Genomic DNA, 22,686 nt, shown 5'->3' with positions numbered 1-22,686 from the left:
AGAATCGCTTGAACCCGGGAGGCAGAGGTTGCTGTGAGCCGAGATCACGCCACTGTACTCTAGCCAGGGTGATAGAGCAAGACTCCGTCTCAAAAAGAAAAAAAAAAAAGAAGAAGAAGTTTAAATAGAAGTGCTTAGGTACTAATATGGCCAACAATTGCCTGGACAAACGAGCTCTAGGCTACTTAGTGAACCTCCTCTCCGGGATATTTTTATTAATATTTGGAGAACAACATAAAACACATTTCCAAGTGGTTCATGAGATGCCATGGCCATCCAAAAGAGGGAGGCAATGCGCCGGAGCTTGGTCTTGACAAGAGATATTTTCCATAGCAAAATTTACCACTAACTCGAGGGCAATACCAGGTGGGCTGGGAATCTCACATCTCCCAAAGTAGCCTCTTGATTCTGTCACAAACTTTCAGAACTCAAAGGCTTGTGGTTCTGGGAATGGAAACTAACCAAACATCATCTGGACTGAGACAGCCAAACCTGGGGACAGCGCCATCCCAAAAGTGAACCGTCTGCTTCATGGGAAGAACATTTATCTCAGAGCAGGGATGTAGCAGCTGCAGTCGCAGGGGACCGAGACCCAAGACGGTGATGCCCAGAGCACAAACACGACCCTCCACTGGCCTGTGGGGCTCTGGGAAAGAGCTTCGGCCTCACACTGGGTCACCTCCCCCCACAGGGTCCCCATCTGGCAAATAAGGGAAGGAACTAGCATAAGGAAAAGGCTGGATACCTTCCTAGTGTTATGAAGTATTGATATGCCAGTGAAAAAGCTCACGGATGTCTTTAAATAAAGCATCTTACATCAGGAACTCTGGGCTACAATACAGCTTCAGGGAAAAGTTCCAATCTGAGCCTCTTTGCACCTGCAATAAGCAAATACCTTTTCTTTCCTGAGGATCATTTGCTTAAAGCACTGAAGAGTGAGCTGCTAGCTGCAGCAGTGGTGGTAAAGAATGACGATTTCTCAGTAGCGCAGTGGCTCATGCTTGTAATCCCAGCATTTTGGAAGGCTGAGGTGGGTGGATCCCTTGAGCTCAGGAGTTACAGACCAGCCTGGGCAACATGGCAAGACCCTGTCTCCACAAAAAATACAAAAATTAGCCAGGTGTGGTGGTGCACACCCGTAGTCTCAGCTACTCAGGGGGCTGAGGTGGGAGGATTGCTTGAGCCCGAGAGACGGAGGTTGCAGTGAGCTGAGATCGCACCACTGCACTCCAGCTTGGGCGACAGAGTGGGAGGCTGTTTCAAAAAAAATTTTTTTAATAAAAAATAAATAAACATGAAAAGGTACAGTAAAAATATGGTTAAAAAAAAAAGAATGACAATTCCTTCCTTTTTACGAAAGGATGCCAAAGACTAACAGGACTCCAGACGCCAGAGCAGGATTGCAACAGCTGAACTCAGTCCCCGCTCCAACTCGCCTCCATGAAGCCCGCTCTGGCCTTCGAGCACCAGCAAGCCCTCTGGACTTCTCCATCAATTGCAAAAATGATCATCAAAGCTACTGAAATGGAAGGTGGTGTTTAAAACTTAACACTGGGTTTCTTAAAATGTAACACTGCTTTTCTTATGGCATGGATAAGGCACCGTGAGAAAGCTGCCTCCACTCCCAGCACACACGTACACGTGCACACAGCAGAGGCTAGCTGATGTGGCCACAAGGCACAAAGAATAGATCCTTCTGATCAGTTCTGGTTCTGGAACTGGTTGGCGAGCCAGTTCAGGCCTTCGTAAAGCCCATGTCCAGTAGTGGCACAAGTAGCCTGAATGTGCCAGTTTCTGTAGCGGAGGGAATGGAGGCCGAGCTTGTCCGTTATCTCTGCCGCGTTCATAGTATTAGGGAGATCCTTGAAAAAGAACATTCAAAAGTCAATGTATACTGTTGTATCCATATAGCGAAATATGCTCTTCCCTGTTAAACGTGCCCAAACCCACAGTCTTCTCTGTTGATGGCCAACTCCAACCTTCCAGTTGCTCAGGCCAAAAAGCTTGAAATTATCCTTACTTTTTTTCTCTCAATGTCACAGCCCATCTGTCAGGAACTCCTAATGGCTCTACTATCAAAATGTATCCAGAATCTGACCACTTACTAACTCCACAGCTGTCGCCGCGATCTGACACCACATCGCTTCTCACCTGGATGACTGAAATAACTTCCTAACTGTCCTCCCTACTTCTCTGCTCTTGCTCCCGTGAAGCCTATTCTCAACCCAGCCATCGGTGAATCAGATTGAATCATTCTTCTATCAAAACTGCAACAGCTCCCCCTCTCTCAGGATAGGAGTCCAAGTCCTTATGGTCTACAAAGCCTCCTGGACTGGAGACCTCAACGAAGTGGTCTGTTCCATCTTTTCAATATGGCACTCACCATACATTACTACATCACGACATTTACTTATTTAAGTATATTTATTATTGACTATCTATCTGTCTCCCCTAACTAGAATGCAAGCTTTACAAGGGCAGGAATCTTGGTCTATCTCGTCCTCTGATGTATCCCAAGTGCCTTGAAATGTGCTTGGCACAGAATAAGCTCAAACTAAATTTGAATAAATCAGCATTAAAGAACAAAGTAAGGCTGGACACGGTGGCTCACACCTGTAATCCCAGCACTTTGAGAGGCCGAGGTGGTCGGATCACCTGAGGTTGGGAGTTCTATACCAGCCTGACCAACATGGAGAAACCCCGTCTCTATTAAAAATACAAAATTAGCCAGGAGTGGTGGCGCATGCCTGTAATCCCAGCTACTCGGGAGGCTGAGGCAGGAGAATTGCTTGAGCCCAGGAGGCGGAAGTTGCGGTGAGCCGAGGTAGCGCCATTGCACTCCAGCCTGGACAATAAGAGTGAAACTCCATCTCAATAAATTAATTAATTAATTAATTAATTAAATAAAGTAGCTGTAGATGTACTGATATGGAAGGACTTCCAAGATATACTAAGTGAAAGAACATAATCATACAATTGCTTACACAGGCAGATAAAGTTGGATCTCTGGAAAGAGAAAGAATAAATTTAACAATGAATAGTAGCACTAGAATATTTCACTTGAATATTCTGAACTGTATGCATATTTATACCATGAGAACATTCTGTTTTCATCATTGAAAACAACAGAGGCACCAAGCACGGTAGCTTATACCTATAATCCCAGCACTTTGCGGGGCTGAGGTGGGAGGACAGCTTGAGCACAGGTGTTTGAGACCAGCCTGGGCAACATAGCAAGATCTCAGCTCTACAAAAAAATTAAAAAATTATCTGGGCATGGTGGCACATGCCTGCAGTCCCAGCTACTTGGGAGGCTGAGGAAGAAGGATCACTTGAGCCCAGGACTTCGAGGCTGCAGTGAACTGTGATCGCACCACTCCACTCCAGCCTGGGCAACAGAGTAAGACCCTGTCTCAAAACAAAACAAAACAAAAAAATCACACACACATACACACACACACCCTCCAGAGTCATTTTCTTTCTTTAATAGTCATATGTTCACTGTGCAAACTCTGGACTGACATTGAACCTGAACAGTGAGAGTAACGGTTGTACAAATGATGATCCATCCACCGTTTAAAATCAGGTCTACAAAGAGTTGGATAACAAGAGACAATGATTTTGACAAATCTAAAGTGATAAGACAGGATGCAACATTGTCACAACAGTATGATCACAATTACATAATGAATGCACTCATGGAAGAGAAAGTGAAGGAAGGATGTCAGAATGTGACGGTGGTCATCTCAGACTGGTACAATTCCACGTGGTTCTTTCTACCTTCTTTTTCATGCTTACTTTAGCTCAGAGTCCTGAGGCTGGATAGTTCTACGCTTGGTCTTCCTCCCATATTTCTTTTACTGTTTTACATTTATGTACAAGCCCTTTTCCTCCTCCAAAACAGGCCTATATGATTCAATCTCATCTCCTCTCTCTCTCCCCGGCTCATTCTGTTCCAGCTGCACTGGCTGCCATGCTGTTCCTAGAATTGTGTGGCTCCCTTCCTCCCGGCCTTCTGGTCTCCGCTCAGATGTCATCTCATCAGAGAGGCATTCCCAGTCTTTCCCACACCCGCCCTGCCCCTTTACTATGCTTTTGCTTCTTCCACAACACTTAAAAACCATTTGACACGTATTATTATTTATTTTACTCTGTAGCCCAGGATGGAGCATAATGGAATAATCTCATCTCACTGCAGCCCCAAACTTCCAGGCTTAAGTGATCCTCCCACCTCAGCCTCCTGAATAGCTGGGACCACAGGTGCATGCTACCACATCCAGCTAATGTTTGTACTTTTTCGTAGAGATGGGGTTTCACTATGTTGCCCAGGCTGGTCTTGAACTCCTGGGCTCAAGTGATTCCCCCCGCTTCAGCCTCCCAAAGTGTTGGGAGTACAGGCATGAGCCACCACACCTGGCACATTTCATGTTATTTATTGGTTGACTCTCTTCCCCCTAGCAACGTAAACTCCAAGAACACAAGGACTTTATCTGTCTTGGTTTAAGCCTAAAACCAAGTCTGGAACTTAGTAGATGCTCGGTGGCTCACACCTGTAATCCTAGCAATTTGGGAGGTCGAGGTGGGCAGATCACTTGAAGTCAGGAGTTCGAGACCAGCCTGGCCAACATGGTGAAACCCAGTCTCTATTAAAAATACAAAAATTAGGTGGGCATGGCGGCGCATGCCTGTAATCCCAGTTACTTGGGAGGCTGGGGCAGGAGAATCACTTGAACCCGGGAGGTGGAGGTCACAGTGAGCTGAGATCACACCACTGTACTCCAGCCTGGGCAACAGAGTGAGACTCTGTCTCAATAAAAAAAAAAAGACATTCTAGCAAGGAGATGGTGGGAGATATTATGGTTGGTACTGGAGACAGGGAGGCAGACATCTCATTTAAATGTCTGTATTTACAAGTGAGACATTTGGCAGTAAATTTCAGTTCCAGCATTCAGAAAGCCAATAACAACATACTTGTTTATTGGCAAATACCAATAAAACTGCATTTCTGAGCTCATCGTCCTCTAACAAGTAAGTTAGCACTTCCCAGGCCTCATCAATCCGCTCTCTGTCATTACTGTCAACCATAAAAATCAGACCTAGAAAGAAATCACGAGCATGTTAGTGATCTGAGCCTGGAAAACGCAGCTGTTTATGTATCTTCACGACTTCTCCCTGCTTATGTGTGTGACTTCACAAAGGCAATCGATACAGAAGGATACATCATCTCTAGAGTTAGGAGGCCTGCTATACACTCAACTCACATTTTGCAGAAGCATCACAGCCCTGCACCATATTAACAACAAGAATATATCCTGAAAAAGTTAGTCTCATTTTTTAATCACTTAATTTCCACGTCAGGGAAAAAAACTTTTTTTTAATTAATTAATTTATTTATTTTGAGATGGAGTCTCGCTGCAGCCCAGGCTGGAATGCAGTGGCGTGACCTCGGCTCACTGCAACCTCCACCTCCTGGGTTCAAGCAATTCTCCTGTCTCAGCCTCCCGATTAGCTGGGAATATAGGCACACCATCACACCCTGCTTATTTTTGTATTTTTAGTAGAGACAAGGTTTCACCATATTGGTCAGGCTGGTCTCGAACTCCTGACCTCAGGTGATCCGCCTGCCTTAGCCTCCCAAAGTGCTAGGATTATAGGCGTGAGACACTGCTCCTGGCCAAAACATTGTTTTTTAAAACATGTAAAGTTTAGTATAATAAAAGCATTCTAGGGCTAGCCCTCTAAAGCAAAACTTGAGACAAAAGCTTAAGTGCAGGTACTTTCTTTGGGAAGTGATCCCAGAGAGCAGGAATGAGGGGCTGAGGGAGTAAAACAGGGCAGGAGGGACAGACAATAGAAGGATGACTTATCAAGCTGGGCCCCCACTATGGGACCACTGCTCACCGTTGTTGGACATTCTAAGAAGCCATATCAAATGCCTGTCAGAACTGTCCACCCAGAGGACAAAAGAGGAAACAAGTATCCTTCAGTACCCATTCCCTGTTGCTCAAGAACAACTCAACAGGTGTTAGGCCACCCATACTTCTGGGTCACATTGGTATGAACACCAAGAGATTCCTATGGGCATCTGTATAGTAATGAATTTGGCTGGTCTTTGTCCCCAGTTTCTAGAAGGTAGCCTCTAAACCCTTGGACTTTTCAGAGTGATAGCAGTATCCAGTATCTTTTTTTTTTTTTTTTTTTTTTTTGAGACGGAGTCTGGCTCTGTCCGCCAGGCTGGAGTGCAGTGGCGCGATCTTGGCTCACTGCAAGCTCCGCCTCTCGGGTTCGCGCCATTCTCCTGCCTCAGCCTCCCGAGCAGCTGGGACTACAGGCGCCCGCCACCGCGCCCGGCTAATTTTTTGTATTTTCAGTAGAGACAAGGTTTCACCATGTTAGCCAGGATGGTTTCGATCTCCTGACCTTGTGACCCGCCCGCCTCGGCCTCCCAAAGTGCTGGGATTACAGGCGTGAGCCACCGCGCCTGGTCAGCAGTATCTTTGTTATCATGGCGGGCCCACACCTCTAAGTTGATGCTAACAAGGTGACTCAGAGTGGGCCCCTAGATAGTGCATGCTAACAAGATCACCTCTGGGGAAATGAGGGTGCTAAAGTTTGAGTCACATGGCCAATGATTCAATCAATCGTGCCTATGCAAGGAAGCCCCAATAAAAATGACAAATACTGAAGCTCAGGAGCACGTCCCTGGTTGGCAATACTCTATACATTGTCACGCATCGATGTGCTGGAAAGGTTAACAGCCCCTGACTCCATGGGGAGAGAACAATGAAAGCTTTGCGTTTGGTGTCCTCCCAGATCTATGTGTCTTTCCCTTTGACTGGTTCATTTATATCCTTTTGCTTTTTTGATCAATTAATAAAACTGTAGTTGTAAGCATAGCATGTCCCTGAATTCTGTGAATCATTCTAACAAGTGATCAAACCTGAGGGGGTAGTGGAAATCGCCAAATTTGTAGCCATCTGGCCAGAAGTGAGGGTGGGCTGAGGACCCCCAAACCTGTTGCCAGCTGGTGGCTGAAGTTGGGGATTCTTGTGGAGGATGGTGCCCTCAACCTGTGAAATAAAGTCCAACTCCAGGGGGTTGGTGCCGGAAGTCTCTGCAGCATTCCATACTATAGCATCAAATACATCCCAAGAAGTAAAAGATACCTGGGGCAGGCCAAAGAAAGGCACCACCCCATCACACCTGAGTGAAGGTGACCAAAACCTGCACAGACCCAGTCACTGCTACATTGGCTGGAGGAAGCTGTGGGGCCAAAAGCATCTCCAGGGAGGGGCACAGGTGGCATCCAACACACCCTCCAAGCACAAGAAGGGGAGATGCCTTTGGCAGTAGTTCATGTGACATTAATGATAACAACAATCTGTCAGCCAGGTGTGGTGGCTCAGGCCTGTAATCCCAGCACTTCAGGAAGCCAAGGTGGGCAGATGACTTGAGGTCAGGGGTTCGAAACCAGCCAGGCCAACTTGGCAAAACCCCATCTCTACTAAAAATACAAAAATTAGCCAGGCATGGTGACGCGTACCTGTGATCCCAGCTACTTGGGAGGCTGAGGTAAAAGAATTGCTTGAACCCGGGAGGCAGCAGTTGCAGTGAGCTGAGATCGTGCCACTGCACTCCAGCTTAGGTGACAGAGTGAGAACCTGTCTCAGAAAAAACAAAAAACAAAACAAAACAAAATTTGTGTTTGGCTAAGAGTAACCCCTTAACACAAAAATGTGAAGTGGCTGCCAAAAGAACAGTTTGATCCTAGGCTGCATCACCAGTAGTGACGGGGTCTCAGTTCCTAGGACATGGGTGATACCAGGCTTACTCTACATCAGTCAGAACATCCTGGGAACGTTATATGGGTAGTGCTGGATCCCACACTCTGAGACATGGGCAAACTGAAGAAATTCAAAAAATGACCAGGAGAGCAAATTCATTAGACACTAGGCCATATGAAGAACAGCTGCTATAACTGGAGATTTTACCTGGAGCAAAGAGTCACGTAGCGGCTGATGGCTATCTTCAAGTAGCTGAAAGTCTATGATGTAAAGAGGATTCAAGCGTTTTATAGAGCTCTGTGAGGTGGACTGAAGATCAGTGGTGAAAACTACAGAAGTCAGCCTAGCAGAGTGTCAGCAGATGAAGATGCAATGGGCTGCCTCAGAAGGCACTCCTGTCACTGGAGATACTTGTTTGTGCACAACTTCAGCCACAATTCATGGGGACCCTGCAGAAGAGACCCTGGAAGGAAAATAGTAGCAGGATAAGATGACTTCTTGGTTTCCTTTGACCATGAGATTTCACGACTATGTCTAGGAGAGTAAACCAGTGCCGGCCCTCTTCCCTTTCCCTCCGTGCCTCCCAGGCCCACTCAACAGCTGCCTGAACCAACGGCTCCAGAGCAGCCTACTATGGCTGATAGAGAGCTCCCGCGGCTTCGGCATGTTTGGGGCTTGCATGTGAGTCAATGTCATGTCTGCTACATCATATCAGATTAAAAACTGAAAAACATTCAAAACTCCCCCGAAGATTTCATATGCTATCAGCAAGTTCTGGTCTCTCGTCGTAACTAAGCAAGCCAGATTATCTAGAAATTTGAGATCCTTAGTCACCAATGCAGAACTGACAGGGAGGAAGCTGCCATATTATCCCTTTGCCATTCCTAAAAAAGCTTTGTAATATTAGGTACCATTTTATACTATCTTTATATAGGTCCTTACCTAAGAACCTAACATCAGACTGGTCCTACATCTGAACTAAGAGAACCTACAAAAAGCATATTTACAGCCGGGCGCAGTGGCTCATGCCTGTAATCCCAGCACTTTGGGAGGCCGAGGCGGGTGGATCACCTGAGGTCGGGAGTTCAAGACCAGCCTGACCAACATGGAGAAACCCCATCTCTACTAAAAATACAAAATTAGCCGGGCATGGTGGCACATGCCTGTAATCCCAGCTACTCGGGAGGCTGAAGCAGGAGAATTGCTTGAACCTGGGAGGCAGAGGTTGCAGTGAGCCGAGATCGCACCATTGCACTCCAGCCTGGGCAACAAGAGTGAAACTCCGTCTCAAAAAAAAAAAAAGTATATTTACACATGAATAGTATACTACTAATGTGTTTTTTAATGGGAATATATGTATATAGAGCTGCCAGTATATACAAAAAATATGTCTGGACAGATATACAAGAAATAAAAATGTTTGTCAGCCAGGCACGGTGGCTCAAGCCTATAATCCCAGAACTTTGGGAGGCCGAAGTGGGCAAATCACCTGAGGTCAGGAGTTTGAGACCAACCTGGCCAACATGGTGAAACCCCATCTCTACTAAAAATACAAAAATGAGCTGGGCATGGTAGCACACACCTGTAGTCCCAGCTACTCGGGAGGCTGAGGCAGGAGAATCGCTTGAACCCAGGAGGCAGGGGTCACAGTGAGCCGAGATCGAGCCATTGCACTCCAGCCTGGGCAACAAGAGCAAAACTCTGTCTCAAAAAAAAAAAAAAAAAAAAAGGTTGTCTATGGGAGGGGAACCGAACGGTTAAGGGACAGGAATGAGACAGTGACTTGTTACTATAGAATTGGCCCTCCACATCCATGGGTTCCATATCCATGGATTCAACCAACCACAGATAGAAATTATTCAGAAAAAAAAAAAAAAAAAAAAAAACTACATCTGTGCTGAACATGTACAGACTTTTTTCTTGTCATTATTCCATGAACAATAGCGTTTCACAACTATTTATACAGCATTTATGTTGTATTCAGCATTATAAGTAATCTAGAGGTGATTTAAAGCAGGGGTCCCCATCCCCAACCCTTGGGGCACAGACCAGTACTGTTAAGAACTGGGCCTGTTAGGAATGGGGCTGCACAGCAGGAGGTGAGCAGCAGGTGAGTGAGAGAAGCCTCATCGGTATTTACAGCCGCGTCCCATCCCCATGGCTCACATTACCAACTGAGCTCCATCTCCTGTCAGATCAGCTGCAGCATTAGATTCTCATAGGAGCGTGAACCCTATTGTGAACTGCACATGTGAGGGATCTACGCTGCGTGCTCCTATGAGAATCTAATGCCTGATGATCTGTCACTGTCTCCCATCACCCCCAGATGGAACCATCTAGTTGCAGCAAAACAAGCTCAGGCTCCCACTGATTCTACATTACAGTGAGTTTGTATAATTATTTCATTATATATTACAATGTAATAATAATAGAAATAAAGTGCACAGTAAATGCAATGTGCTGAATCATCCCAAAACTATCCCTGATCCCCCTCTCCGGCCCCCGGCTCTGTGGAAAAATTATATTTCACGAAACTAGTCCCTGGTGCCAAAAAGGTTGGGGACCACTGATTTAGAGTATACAGGAGGATGGGGGGCTGGAGGTTGCAGTGATCCAAGTGCCACTGCACTCCAGCCTGAATGACAAAGGGAGACCCTGTCTCAAAAAAAAAAAAAAAAAAAAAAGAGATATGTAGTACTCCTAACATTCAGTACCTCAGAATGTGATCTTAGAGACGGGATCTTCAGACCAGGTGCGGTGGCTCACGCCTGCAATCTCAGCACTTTAAGAGGCCGAGGTGGGTGGACCACTTGAGGTCAGGAGTTCGAGACCAGCCTGGCCAATGTGGTGAAACCCCATCTCTACCAAAAATGTAAAAATTAGCTAGGCATGGTGGCGAGCACCTGTAACTCCAGCTACTTGGAAGGCTAAGGCAGAAGAATCACTTGAACCTAGGAGGAGGAGGTTGCAGTGAGCTGAGATCACCCCACTGTACTCCAGCCTGGGCAACAGAGACTCTGAAAAAAAAAAAGAGATAGGATCTTCAAAGAGGTCATAAAGTTAAAATGAGGTCATCAGAGAGGACTCTAATCCCAATATGACTTGTCCTTATAAAAAAGGGGAAATTGTGGACACAAAGAAATACACACAGGGAGGCTGGGCGCAATGGCTCACACCTGTAATCCCAGCACTTTGTGAGGCTAAGGTGGGCAGATCACTTAAGGTCAGGAGTTTGAGACCAGCCTGGGCAACAAGGTGCAGCCCTGTCTCTACAAAAAATACAAAATTTAGGCTGGGTGCTGTGGCTCATGCCTGTAATCCCAGCACTTTGGGAGGCCGAGGCAGGCAGATCACCTGAGGTCAGGAGTTCAAGACCGGCCTGGGCAACATGGTGAAACCCTGTTTCTACAAAAAATACAGAAAATTACCTGGGCATGGTGACACGTGCCTGTAATCCCAGCTACTTAGGAGGCTAAGGAAGGAGAATCACCTGAACCTGAGAGGCAGAGGTTGCAGTGAACCGATATTATGCCACTGCACTCCAGCCTGGGCAACAGAGCAAGACTCTGTCTAAAAAAACAAAAGAAATACACACAGGGAGAACTCTACATAAGGACTGGAGTTATGCTGCCACCAGAAGCTAGAAGAGAGGCTTGAAACAGATCCTGTCCCAGTTGCTTCAGAGAAAGCATGCCTCTGCCCTTAGATTTCTAGCCTCCAGAACAGTGAGACAATAAATTTCTGTTATTTAAGCCACTCAGCATATGTCACTCTGTGGCAGCAGCCTTAGCAAACAGATGTCATAAGAAAATTCACAGCTCAGGTTTACTAAGTACCTACCAGGTGCTGTTCTAAACACTCTGCGTGAATAAACTCATTTAATCCTTATAAAGTCCACTCTAGGATCTAGGTACTATCATTATACCCTTTTTACAGTGTGGACGCCGAGGTTCTAAGAGGTTAATGAGCTTACCCAGTATCACATAGCCAGAGCCCTCTCTCTCACCACTAGTGTATGAGGAGCTATTATTAACAGTAATTACAATAAGAGCTGGCATGGTGGCTCACGCCTGTAATCCCAGCACTTTGCGAGGCCAAGGCGGGTGGATCACTTGAGGCCAGGAGTTTGAGACCAGCCTGGCAAACATAGTGAAACCCCGTCTCTACTAAAAATAGAAAAATAAGCCGGGCATGCTGGCAGGCGCCTGTAATCCCAGCTACTTGAGAGGCTGAGGCAGGAGAATTGCTTGAACTCAGGAGACGCAGGTTGCAGTGAGCCGAGATCGTGCCACTGAACTCCAGCCTGGGCGACACAGCAAGACTCCAACTCAAAAAAAAAAAAAAATTAGTAATTACAATAAGAACAGTAGTAGTCCACTGAGCCAAACACTGCCCTATGTCCTTTACAGATATAATACAAAAGTCCTCTGAAGTAAGTGTTATTATTTCCAGTATGAAGGAGGAACCTGAATCTCAGAGAGATTAAGAAAATCGCCCAAAGTCACACGGTTAAGAGTGCTGAGATTAGGCCGGGCACGGTGGCTCATGCCTGTAATCCCAGCACTTTGGGAGGCCGAGGCGGGTGGATCACCTGAGGTCAGGAGTTTAAAACCAGCCTGGCCAAGCTGGTGAAACCCCATCTCTACTAAAAATAAAAAAAAAATTAGCTGGCCATGGTGACAGATGTCTGTAATCCCAGCTACTCGGGAGGCTGAGGCAGGAGAATCACTTCAACCCAGGAAGTGGAGGTTGCAGTGAGCCAAGATCACCTGGACAACAAAGTGAGACTCTTGTCTCATAAAAAAAAAAAAAAAAGAAGAAGAAGAAGAATGCTGAGATTATATCTAATTGCTAACTTAAGGGGATATACAATGAAAACCTGTTTTTACTAAAACTTTAAGAACAAGTTAATTTTTTTTTTCTTTAATGAGACAAGAGACAAGGTCTGGCTCTATCACCCAGGCTGGACTGCAGGGGCGCAATCACAGTTCACTGCAACCTCCACCTCCCAGGCTCGAGCCATCCTCCCACCTCAGCCTCTCAAGTAGCTGCAACTACAGGTGCACACCACCATGCCTGGCTAATTTTCTTTTGTATTTTTAGTAGAGATGGGGTTTTGCCATGTTGCCCAGGCTGTTCTCAAACTCGTGTGCTCCAGCGATCTGCCTGTTCAGCCTCCTAAAGTGCTAGGATTACAGGCGTGAACCATCGCGTCTGGCCAAGTTAAATTTTTTAATGCCTGACTTTGCAGTTCAATACTAGAAATATACATCTATAAATTCAAAATTCTTGAAGATTCCAAGAGAACACATGTCCTAGATTATGGGCCCTTTTGCATGTGTATCCCCTCAACCACTGTTCAAGAACTATTCTCTCGGCTGGGCACGGTGGCCCACGCCTGTAATCCCAGCACTTTGGGAGGCCGAGTTGGGCGGATCATGAGGTCAGGAGATCGAGACCATCCTGGCTAACACGGTGAAACTCCGTCTCTACTAAAAATACAAAAAATTAGCCGGGCGTGGTGGCGGGCGCCTGTGGTCCCAGCTACTCGGGAGGCTGAGGCAGGAGAATGACATGAACCCAGGAGGCACAGTTTGCAGTGAGCCGAGATTGCGCCACTGCACTCTAGCCTGGGTGACAGAGTGAGACTCCGTCTCAAAAAAACAAAAACAAAAACAAAAAAACTATTCTCTCAGTTAGAACCCTTGCCATTTCTCTGACTTCCAGACACAGAAAGAGAAGAAAAGGAAGGATTGAGATGCTGTTCTTTAAAATTTTTTTTTTTTTTTTTTTTTGAGACGGAGTCTCCCTCTGTCGCCCAGACTGGAGTGCAGTGGCACGATCTCGGCTCACTGTAAACTCCGCCTCCTGGGTTCACGCCATTCTCCTGCCTCAGCCTCCCGAGTAGCTGCGACTACAGGCGCCTGCCACCACGCCCAGCTATTTTTTTGTATTTTTAGTAGAGACGGGGTTTCACCGTGTTAGCCAGGATGGTCTCGATCTCCTGACCTCATGATCCGCCCTCCTCGGCCTCCCAAAGTGCTGGGATTACCGGCGTGAGCCACTGTGCCCAGCTAAAATTTTCAATTTTCTATTTAATTTTTAAAATCTGATACAAACATCAGAAAGTGTAAAAAGATATAATGCAATGAGAAGTCTCCTTCCTACTCTGTCCTCTACCTGAACAATTCCTAGACCTAACAGGTAACCAGTGCCACCATTTTCTTACTTATTCTTCTAAAGGTTTGTGTTGTTGCTGTTGTTTGAGACAGAGTCTCGCTTGGTCAGCCAGGCTGGAGGACAGTGGCGTGATCTCAGCTCACTGCAAGCTCCGTCTCCCGGGCTCAAGCAATTCTCCTGCCTCAGCCTCCCGAGTAGCTGGGATTACAGGTGTGTGCCACCACGCCCCAGCTAGTTTTTATATTTTCAGTAGAGACGGGGTTTCACCATGTTGGCCAGGCTGGTCTCAGACTCCTGACCTCAGGTAATCCACCCACAATGGCCTCCCAAAGTGCTGGGATTACACGTGTGAGCCACCATGCCCAGCCCTAAAGATCTTTTTTTTTTTTTTTTTGCATACATACACCAATGCAAATTATCTTTTTCTCCTGTTTTTTTTTTCCAAAAAACACAAAGGGTATCAAATCATACATACTGTTCTGCATCTTGCTTTCATCACTTAACTGTCTGCCTTGCAGATCTTTCTATATCATATTAAATTATGTTTTAATTCTCTCGTTTTGCTTGTCAAGAACAGTTTTTACTTCATTTCACCATAGTTCAGTCTAGCACACAAGGCATCCAGCAGCCCTAAGAACTACCTGAGACAACTGATGATGGCTCCATGCTACACACTAAAGACCCTGTATCTTTTCTCTCCTCCTCATCTTCATTTCACTCTTTTCTCCAACTCACTCAATTCTCCTTCCTTTCCCTATTCCTCTCCCATCTCACCCACTCCTTAGCCCTAACCCTGACAACTAGACCCTAGTAACATCACTGACATTGCTTAGTCGTGGCTAGAAATATTCAGGCTTTAAAAAGGTACAGACCCCTAACACAGAGAAAAAGGGATAAATAATAATTTCCATGAGAACTTCTAATTAACGAGAGTGCCTTAAATTGAGGAGTTTTGGTTTGGAGTTATTCTTCCTTGTTACTTGCCTCCTCTGGCATTTTCATTTGTGAAGACTGAGTGAGTGTGACGCTATTTTCTATACGCATGGAAACAAGCACATACTCAGTCTAACATTTACGCAATGCCTGACAGAACGACAGAGTTCATTCTACAATAAGATAATTGGAAACAAAATATAAGATCTATATAAAATAAACATTTAGGCTCCAAAATATGCACTTTAATTAACCTATCATTTCTTTTTACTTAAATTAAGTAGCTCCAATCTGAAACTACATCTTAGAAATGTTTTAAGGATATTCACCAATGAAAAAGAGAATAAAGTTCCCTCTCCCCACTTTTATTTTCCAGCCCACAAACTCAATGCTATCCTCCCCGCAAAAAGGACCTTTTTTTCTGACCAGACGAACACTGTAATTTTTAAGGTTTCTAAGTAATAAAAATAGGAAGAAAACATTACCCCCAAAAATTGGTTTACACTTAGAAGATGTTTCCCACTGAGCAAAGGATTGGTAAGGAACATAATATTAAGGCAACCACCTAACTGCATTCTTAAGTAGTAACAGGTGGTAACTCACGATATGGAGCTGATTTCCTTTCTCTATTCCTGCCATGCCAGAGACCTCTAGTAGAACTTCTGAGGTTACTGTATTACAACCCAGGTTCAGAGAGATTTAGAGGTAAAACCTTAAACACTGGAAATATCTTTAAAAGTAGGGCTTTGTGTACCAAATACATTCGTTAAAACCTAGGAAACTATAAAATGAAATCCAATGTGTTGATCTCAATCCCCTTGCCTGCTTCCTAAAGAGGACAGAGGCCACCAACACTGGGGCTCAACACTTGCTAAGTCGAAACACTCTTACACAGGTCCTCTGATTCTTAACGGGTTCAGAACTTCTGGTTGCATTCCCCATGCAACCCCTCCAACTCTACAGGGAGAATGCTGGAAAAACTGTGTCACTTTGGCTTCCTGTATATTAATATAAGCACTCTTATCCAGCAATAGCAGCTGAAACATAAATGAAGATGAGAACTCAGCCTACATGACCTAAGATTTCCCACAAGTCCAGATATTTAGGTTACACACACTGCACTATTGTCTGATTTCTCCTCTGCATCAATCTGGAAGTCCACAGAGCAGATTAGCACCCAACAATCTTAACTAAGCTAGTATCCAACTCTGAAGAAAGGCGAAGCTGGTGGAGGGTTTCCAAGACTCCTTATCCTTCTCTGTCCTTCCTCCCATCCCCTCCTTATGTCTTTTCTGTTTGTTTTTATTTAATTTTTTTTTAATGTATTTTTAGTCACAAGAAAATCAAAGAAGCCACCTACTTAAGTCTTAAGCTCTGCCCTTTGCTTAGTCCTAATGGAGAGTTCTTTGGCCATCTATGTACAAGAGATTAGAGGAGCCAAAGAGACTGGAGAACCACATCAATGGGAGCTTTTTCATCTAAAGGTCATCTGTCCACACTGTCCAAATGAGGTTTACCCTGTGAAATAAAACTTGGTGTAAGTGCTACCTGCTGAGAAAAATAGTATGAAATGTCACACAAAGGACTGGGGTGCAGCAGGAGGACTCTGAAAGAGTCATACGTGTAAACCAGCAGGTCTTAGAATGCCCTAATATACTATATGAAGTTTCAGAGTAAACAAATGGTTAATGACACATCTTTTGTAACACATGAATCAGCTACTGATTTGCAAGAGTGGGACACACCCTAGTACCTATGACTCTAAAGTACCTGTTTGAAAAGTGGACCTAGATGTTTGAATTGCCAACCCATCCTAAGACCGGAACATAATTTTACAACTATGTAAGTTGCCATAATTTAAAGTTAAAAAGATCACTGCCTTTCATTATAATGGAAGTTAATTTGAGAACTTCATTAAAACATTCACACCGATAATCAAAGAACAGTAGAGATACAAAGTAAGATATAGCCAATCAATCCTAGGAAGCAAACACAAGAGGCAAGAGAAATGGCAGGTAAAGGAAGTGAAGAATAGCAAATTCAAAAACTATAATATTCCCAATTCTAAAGAAAAATGAATAAAATGAGGCTGGTAATGAAAAAATAACACATCTTACCTTAAGAGGCATCCAAGTAGCATTCATAGTGTCAGGATATAAAGACAATACTCAGAAATGAGCAAGAAGTCTTAGTAATTCCCTCGGTTACCAAGTATAAGCAGGTAGGAAAATCTTTTGTTTCGAGAAGGTATCTGAAAGAGAGGATTTTCATTTAGACTAAAAAATAATCAAGACGATGCAAATAGTTTAAGCTACCTGGGCAGGGATTTTGAAGTACTATTTGCCTCATCGCACTAAAAAAGTATAGAAAATACAGTCCCCTTTAGAAAAGGGCAAATGTGTGTCTCCATATATATGTGTGTAGAAACATACTTTACATAAAAAGAGAAATAAATATGTAACACGTATTTTAGATAATGTAAAATTGCTTATCAAACAATTAGCCAAAATCCCAGAGAGAATAAAGTAATTTTCCAGGGTACTTCATAAACACTAAACGTGATTTGTTAACTAACCGTCTAAAAAAAGACCCTTGCCACATTTAATTGTATTTAGTAAAGTAAAACCTCTCTAATCATCCCGACTGTCCCAAGATTATGCTTAAGTTTCAGAGTCAATTCCACATGAAAAGTAAAACCTATTCTTGACTGAAGTACTAGAAACAAATAAAAGACCCTTCTTCCCCAGAGATCGTTAAAAGCAGACCGAGCAACTTAATTTTGAGGGTGGGAGGAAGGTAAATTTGCCTGGAGGCAGGAGGATGGACTAAATGACCTCTGGTAGGATCCTCGTTCAAGTCCTGGGCCTGTATACAATTCCAGCTTAACCAGTTACTGCTTCGCTTAAAATGGAGGCTTGCCCGCGTAGGGACAAAAATAACAGCACCCACTTCTTAAAAATAAATGTCGAAAAGTACCCCTTTTTAAATAAAAATAAAAAATAAACACCTCTGGAGTGGATGTGTTCTTGCTATGCGTTTGTCACTGAGGCTTCGAAGACTTGGCATCACTTTCCTTACCGCTCACCGGATTTTGGGGGAGGAGCGGGGGGCGACAGTTTGACTCTTGACCCAAGTCTCAGGCGGACTTCAGAGCCCCACAGGGGCCCCCAACTCCAGAGCCAGAGGGAGCGGAGAGGCGAGAGCCCGAGATCGCACCTCCCCCCACCGCGGACCCCAGTCCCAAACCTACCCCTCACCTCCCCGCAGTGGGGCGCCTCCTTCTGCCCCATTCCCATTGTTAGGGAGGGCAGAGCGCGGGGTGGGCTCAGGGCAGGGGCGCCCGCGGCCGTTGCCCGGCTCGCTTCAGGAGGGGCGCCCCGCGGGATGCGGCTTCCCTTCCTCTCCGCGTCGGTCCGTCCCACCTCGGCTCGGCCTGGCGCCCCGAGCTCCGCTCCGCGCCCCCGGCCGCGGCCCCGGCCCGCCCCCCGGGCAGCCAGGCCCTCAGGCCACTCGGCCGGCAGCCCGCGTCCCAGGCCTACGAGTGGGCGCTGGGCGGGGGTCCCCGTGCCCCACACACGCGTCCCCTCTCCCCCAGCCCGGCCGCTTCCAGGGCCCTCGGCGGCGCCCGCTCCCCGGGCCCCGCGGCCCCCCGCCTCCCAGCCGGGCCGCTCCCTCGAGCTCGTCGGGTCGGGGACACCTCCTCTACCTCACCATCACCCTGGCCCACTCGTGCCCCCACCCCCAGGGGCACCAGTGCCAAAGGCAGCTCCCCCAGCCCCGGACCTACCTGCACGGTTCAACCAAGCCTAGAAGTGGGGGCGGGGAATCTTCCGCCCTCCTCTGGCGCTCATTGGCCCTTCAGGGGCACATCGTGAGCGACATTGGCTGAGCAATGGTGTCCGTCAGAGCGATGGGGCGGGACAGAAGGGGGAGAGGGATGCTGGTGCCTTGGCGTCTCTGTCTCTGTGTATCTCGTTGTCTCTGTCTCTGTCTCGGCCCTTGGAAACGAGAGGCTTTTGGCTGAGAGGACTAGAAGGGGGCCTGAGGTGGGAGGAATAGGAATAGGAATCCTGACAGAGCGTCACGCCAGTTGGCCACTCTGAACCCCCTACCTAAGTCCCCTTTAGGTTCTCTTCTCCATCACCCCCAACCCCTGCCCGTCACCCCTCGAGGTTCCTTCATCCAGGAAGCGACGTGATGAAAACTCCAGGCCGGAAGGCCATAGGGAGAGATGTTATATATGTATATAAAATATACACATAAAAATGTTTATATATAAACTCAACCAGATATCAGTTCACTAGGGCCTGGAAAGGAAAGGGCACACATCTCACAGACAGGGAAGGACTTGAGATAGAGCCGGTAGAAGAAGGAATCAAAAATCACTCTAAGAGCTGGCAACAGTGGTTACCTCCTGGGAGAGGAACTGAGTGCCTAGGGAACCAGTGGGCGGAAGACTTCCATATCTCGGCATATCATTTGTATCCACTGATTTTTGCACCATTCATCAAAATTCCAATTTAAAGAAAAGGATTTAAATGTTTAAATAAGGTCGCAAAAACAGGGGACAGACAAGATAATTGGGCAGGAAAATTGGCGCAACATGCAGATTTGGGGAGGAATCTTAGCTTTTAATATGTTCAGTTCCCGGTAACAGGGTTTTGTAAAACCCAGTGAAGGTGTCCCAGAGGCAACTGAAGTTATGGAACTTGAGAGAGGGTAGACAATCAGGACTAGAGAAGATGCAGGGTCCTCTGCCTAAAGATAGTGATCTATGACATGCTAAAGGATAAACTCCCAAAGAAGGGTAATAAGACACCCACAGTAAAAGGTAGGAGGACGAAAAAGAAGGTCAGTGAGGTAAAAGAAACAATATTAAAGAGGCATGAAAATTAAGGGAGGAAGGGTCTGTGGAAAATAGAATAATAAAACTATGAGAGAGGCCGGGCACGGTGGCTCACACCTGTAATCCCAGCACTTTGGGAGGCCAAGGCGGGTGGATCACCTGAGGTCAGGAGTTCGAGAGCAGCCTGCGCAGCATGGTGAAACCCGATCTCTAATAGAAATGCAAAAAAAAAAATTAGCCAAGCGTGGTGGCGCGCCTCTGTAATCCCAGCTACTGGAAAGGCTGAGGTGGGAGAATTGCTTGAACCGGGAGGCGGAGGCTGCAGTGAGCCAAGATCGCGCCACTGCACTCCAGCCTGGGCGACAGAGTGAGACCCTGTTTCAAAAAAAAAAAAAAAAAAAAAAAAACTGTGAGAGCCTCATAGGTCTTACCTCTTTACCTCTTTAGGCTCTGGTAACCATGGGACAACAAGAATGAAAGCCAAGGCCGGGCACGGTGGCTCACGCCTGTAATCCCAGCATTTTGGGAGGCCAAGGTGGGCGGATCACAAGGTCAGGAGATCAAGACCATCCTGGCCAACATGGTGAAACCACGGGCATGGTGGCGCATGCCTGTAATCCCAGCTACTCGGGAGACTGAGGCAGGAGAATTGCTTGAACCAGGGAGTCAGAGGTTCCAGTGAGCCGATATCACGCCACTGCACTCCAGCCTGGACGACAGAGTGAGACTCCGACTCAAAAACAAACAAACAAACAAAAAAAAAACACACACACAAAAAAACACCTTTATCTATTAAGAATCTTTTTTCTGAGTTTATTAATTCTATTTAAATCAACCCCAGAAAACACCTTCAACACAGCCTCTCATATCTGTAAAATGGGGCAAAAAAAAATAGTTCCTACCCTTTAGAGTTGTTGTGAAGATTAAATTAGTGAATACATATGATGGATTTTTTTTTCTTTTTTCTTTTTTTTGAGACACAGTCTCGCTGTCTCCCAGGCTGGAGTGCAGTGGCACTATCTCAGCTCACTGCAAGCTCCGCCTTCCGGGTTCACGCCATTCTCCTGCCTCAGCCTCCTGAGTAGCTGGGACTACAGGCGTCCGCAGCATTCCCGACTAATTTTTTGTTATTTTTAGTAGATACGGGGTTTCACCGTGTTAGCCAGGATGGTCTCAATCTCCTGACCTCGTGATCCGCCCGACTTGGCCTCCCAAGTGCTGGGATTACAGGCATGAGCCATGGCGCCCGGCCTGTATGATGGATTTTTTAAGAGCCTGACTGGCGGGGTGAGGTGGCTCATGACTGTAATCGCAGCACTTTGAGAGGCTGAGGCAGGTGAATCACTTGAAGCCAGGAGTTCGACACCAGCCTTGGCAATGGCGAGACCTCGTCTCTACAAAAACACACACACAAAAATTAGCTGGGCACGATGGTGCATGCCTGTAGTCCCAGCTACTCAGGAGACTGAGGTGAGGGTCACTTGAGCCTGGGAGGCAGAGGTTGCAGTCAGCCGAGATCTCACCACTGCCTTTCAGCCTGGGTGACAGTGTAAGAACCTGTCAAAAAAAACAAAACAAAACAAAACAACAACAACAAAAAACGCACGAAAAAAACCACATAAGCTCCTTGAGGGCAGAAACTGTCCCCTAGTCTTCTATATTTTATTTCACACAATGTACAGAAGACTAAATGAATAATTGTTAGCTGGTTTTTTTTTTAAAAGGGGATAAGATCAGTTACAATGTCTTTTTCCTCAGTCAATCACATAAGTATCTAAAATGACATTCCAAAGTAAGGACAGGAGTTTAAATCCTGAACTATGGTATCTAAAGTAAACTTGAACTTTCCTTATTTTTAAAAAATTTTGGCCGGGCGCGGTGGCTCACGCCTGTAATCCCAGCACTTTGGGAGGCTGAGGCAGGCAGATCACAAGGTCAAGAGATCTAGACCATCCTTGCCAACATGGTGAAACTCCATCTCCACTAAAAATACAAAAATTAGCTGGGCGTGGTGGCACGGACCTGTAGTCCTAGCTACTCGGGAGGCTGAGGCAGGAGAACTGCTTGAACCCGGGAGGAGGAGACTGCAGTGAGCCGAGATCACGCCACTGCACTCCAGACTGGCGACAGACTATCTCAAAAAAAAAAGAAAGAAAAGAAAAAGAAAGAAAGAAAAAAGAAAAGAAAAAAATTCCATACATAGAATTCTCTGTGGCATTTTAGAGAAAATCATGGTGACTAGAGACACCAGGTGAAATTTTTTTTTTTTTTTTTTTTTTTTTTTGGTGACACAACCCCAGGAGATCCTGTGAACATGTGTCCCTTGACCAGGTGAATTTCAGGAGCTTGCACTAGTCCCAGGTTAGCTGGCACCAGGTTGGCCCTAGTTTGAGTGCCTTCCACATACCAGGTACTGTGCTGGAGAAGTAACATCAAAAAGGAAAATCAAATTTCATCTTCAATAAGCAATCACAATACACTGTGATGAGAGTTAGGGTGAAGGAGGTTCAGGTTACCATGGGCTTATATTAGGATGGCAAATTCTGTCTTCAAGTATTTTTGCTTCAACAGTAGCGTTTAGATCTTGTGGGCTGGGCATGGTGGCTCTAGCCTGAAATCCCAGCACTTTGGGAGGGTGAAGTGGGCAGACTGCTTGAGCCCAGGAGTTGCAGATTAGCCTGGCAACATGGCGAAACCCCGTCTCTACAAAAAATACAAAAGTCAGCCAGGCATAGTGGTGCCTGCCTGTAGTTTCAGTTACTTGGGAGGCTGAGGTAGGAAGATCGCTTGACCCCAGTTCAAGGCTGCAGTGAGCTACCATCGAGCCACTTCACTTCAGCCTGGGCCGCAGAATAAGACCCTGTCTGAAAAAAAAATCTTGTGATATAATAACAGCTTGTGCACTCTTCGATAGCTCAGCTGGTAGAGCAGAGGGCTGTAGAC

General features: G+C 45.9%; 1 non-coding gene across 3 annotated transcripts; it reads right to left on the bottom strand.

Annotated features, from left to right (window-relative positions):
• Nucleotides 1-185: 185 nt before the first annotated feature.
• LOC112207920 (uncharacterized) lies at nucleotides 186-19,066 on the bottom strand. Of its 3 annotated transcripts, none has more exons than XR_008540510.2 (4): nucleotides 18,685-19,066; nucleotides 17,015-17,148; nucleotides 7,992-8,247; nucleotides 186-1,862 (listed from the first exon to the last, which is right to left on the bottom strand). It is a non-coding gene; the product is annotated as an uncharacterized LOC112207920 (transcript). The 3 variants fall into 3 exon arrangements; XR_010152815.1 differs by lacking the exon at nucleotides 18,685-19,066 and adding an exon at nucleotides 17,905-18,442; XR_008540511.2 differs by lacking the exon at nucleotides 18,685-19,066 and adding an exon at nucleotides 18,148-18,274.
• Between the last annotated feature and the right edge of the window lie 3,620 nt (nucleotides 19,067-22,686).

The sequence above is a fragment of the Pan troglodytes genome, chromosome 19, assembly GCF_028858775.2.
Source record: "Pan troglodytes isolate AG18354 chromosome 19, NHGRI_mPanTro3-v2.0_pri, whole genome shotgun sequence".
Classification (NCBI taxonomy): Eukaryota; Metazoa; Chordata; class Mammalia; order Primates; family Hominidae; genus Pan; species Pan troglodytes.
Note: the sequence above shows the minus strand (reverse complement) of the source record. Positions and strands in the feature narration are given on the sequence as shown.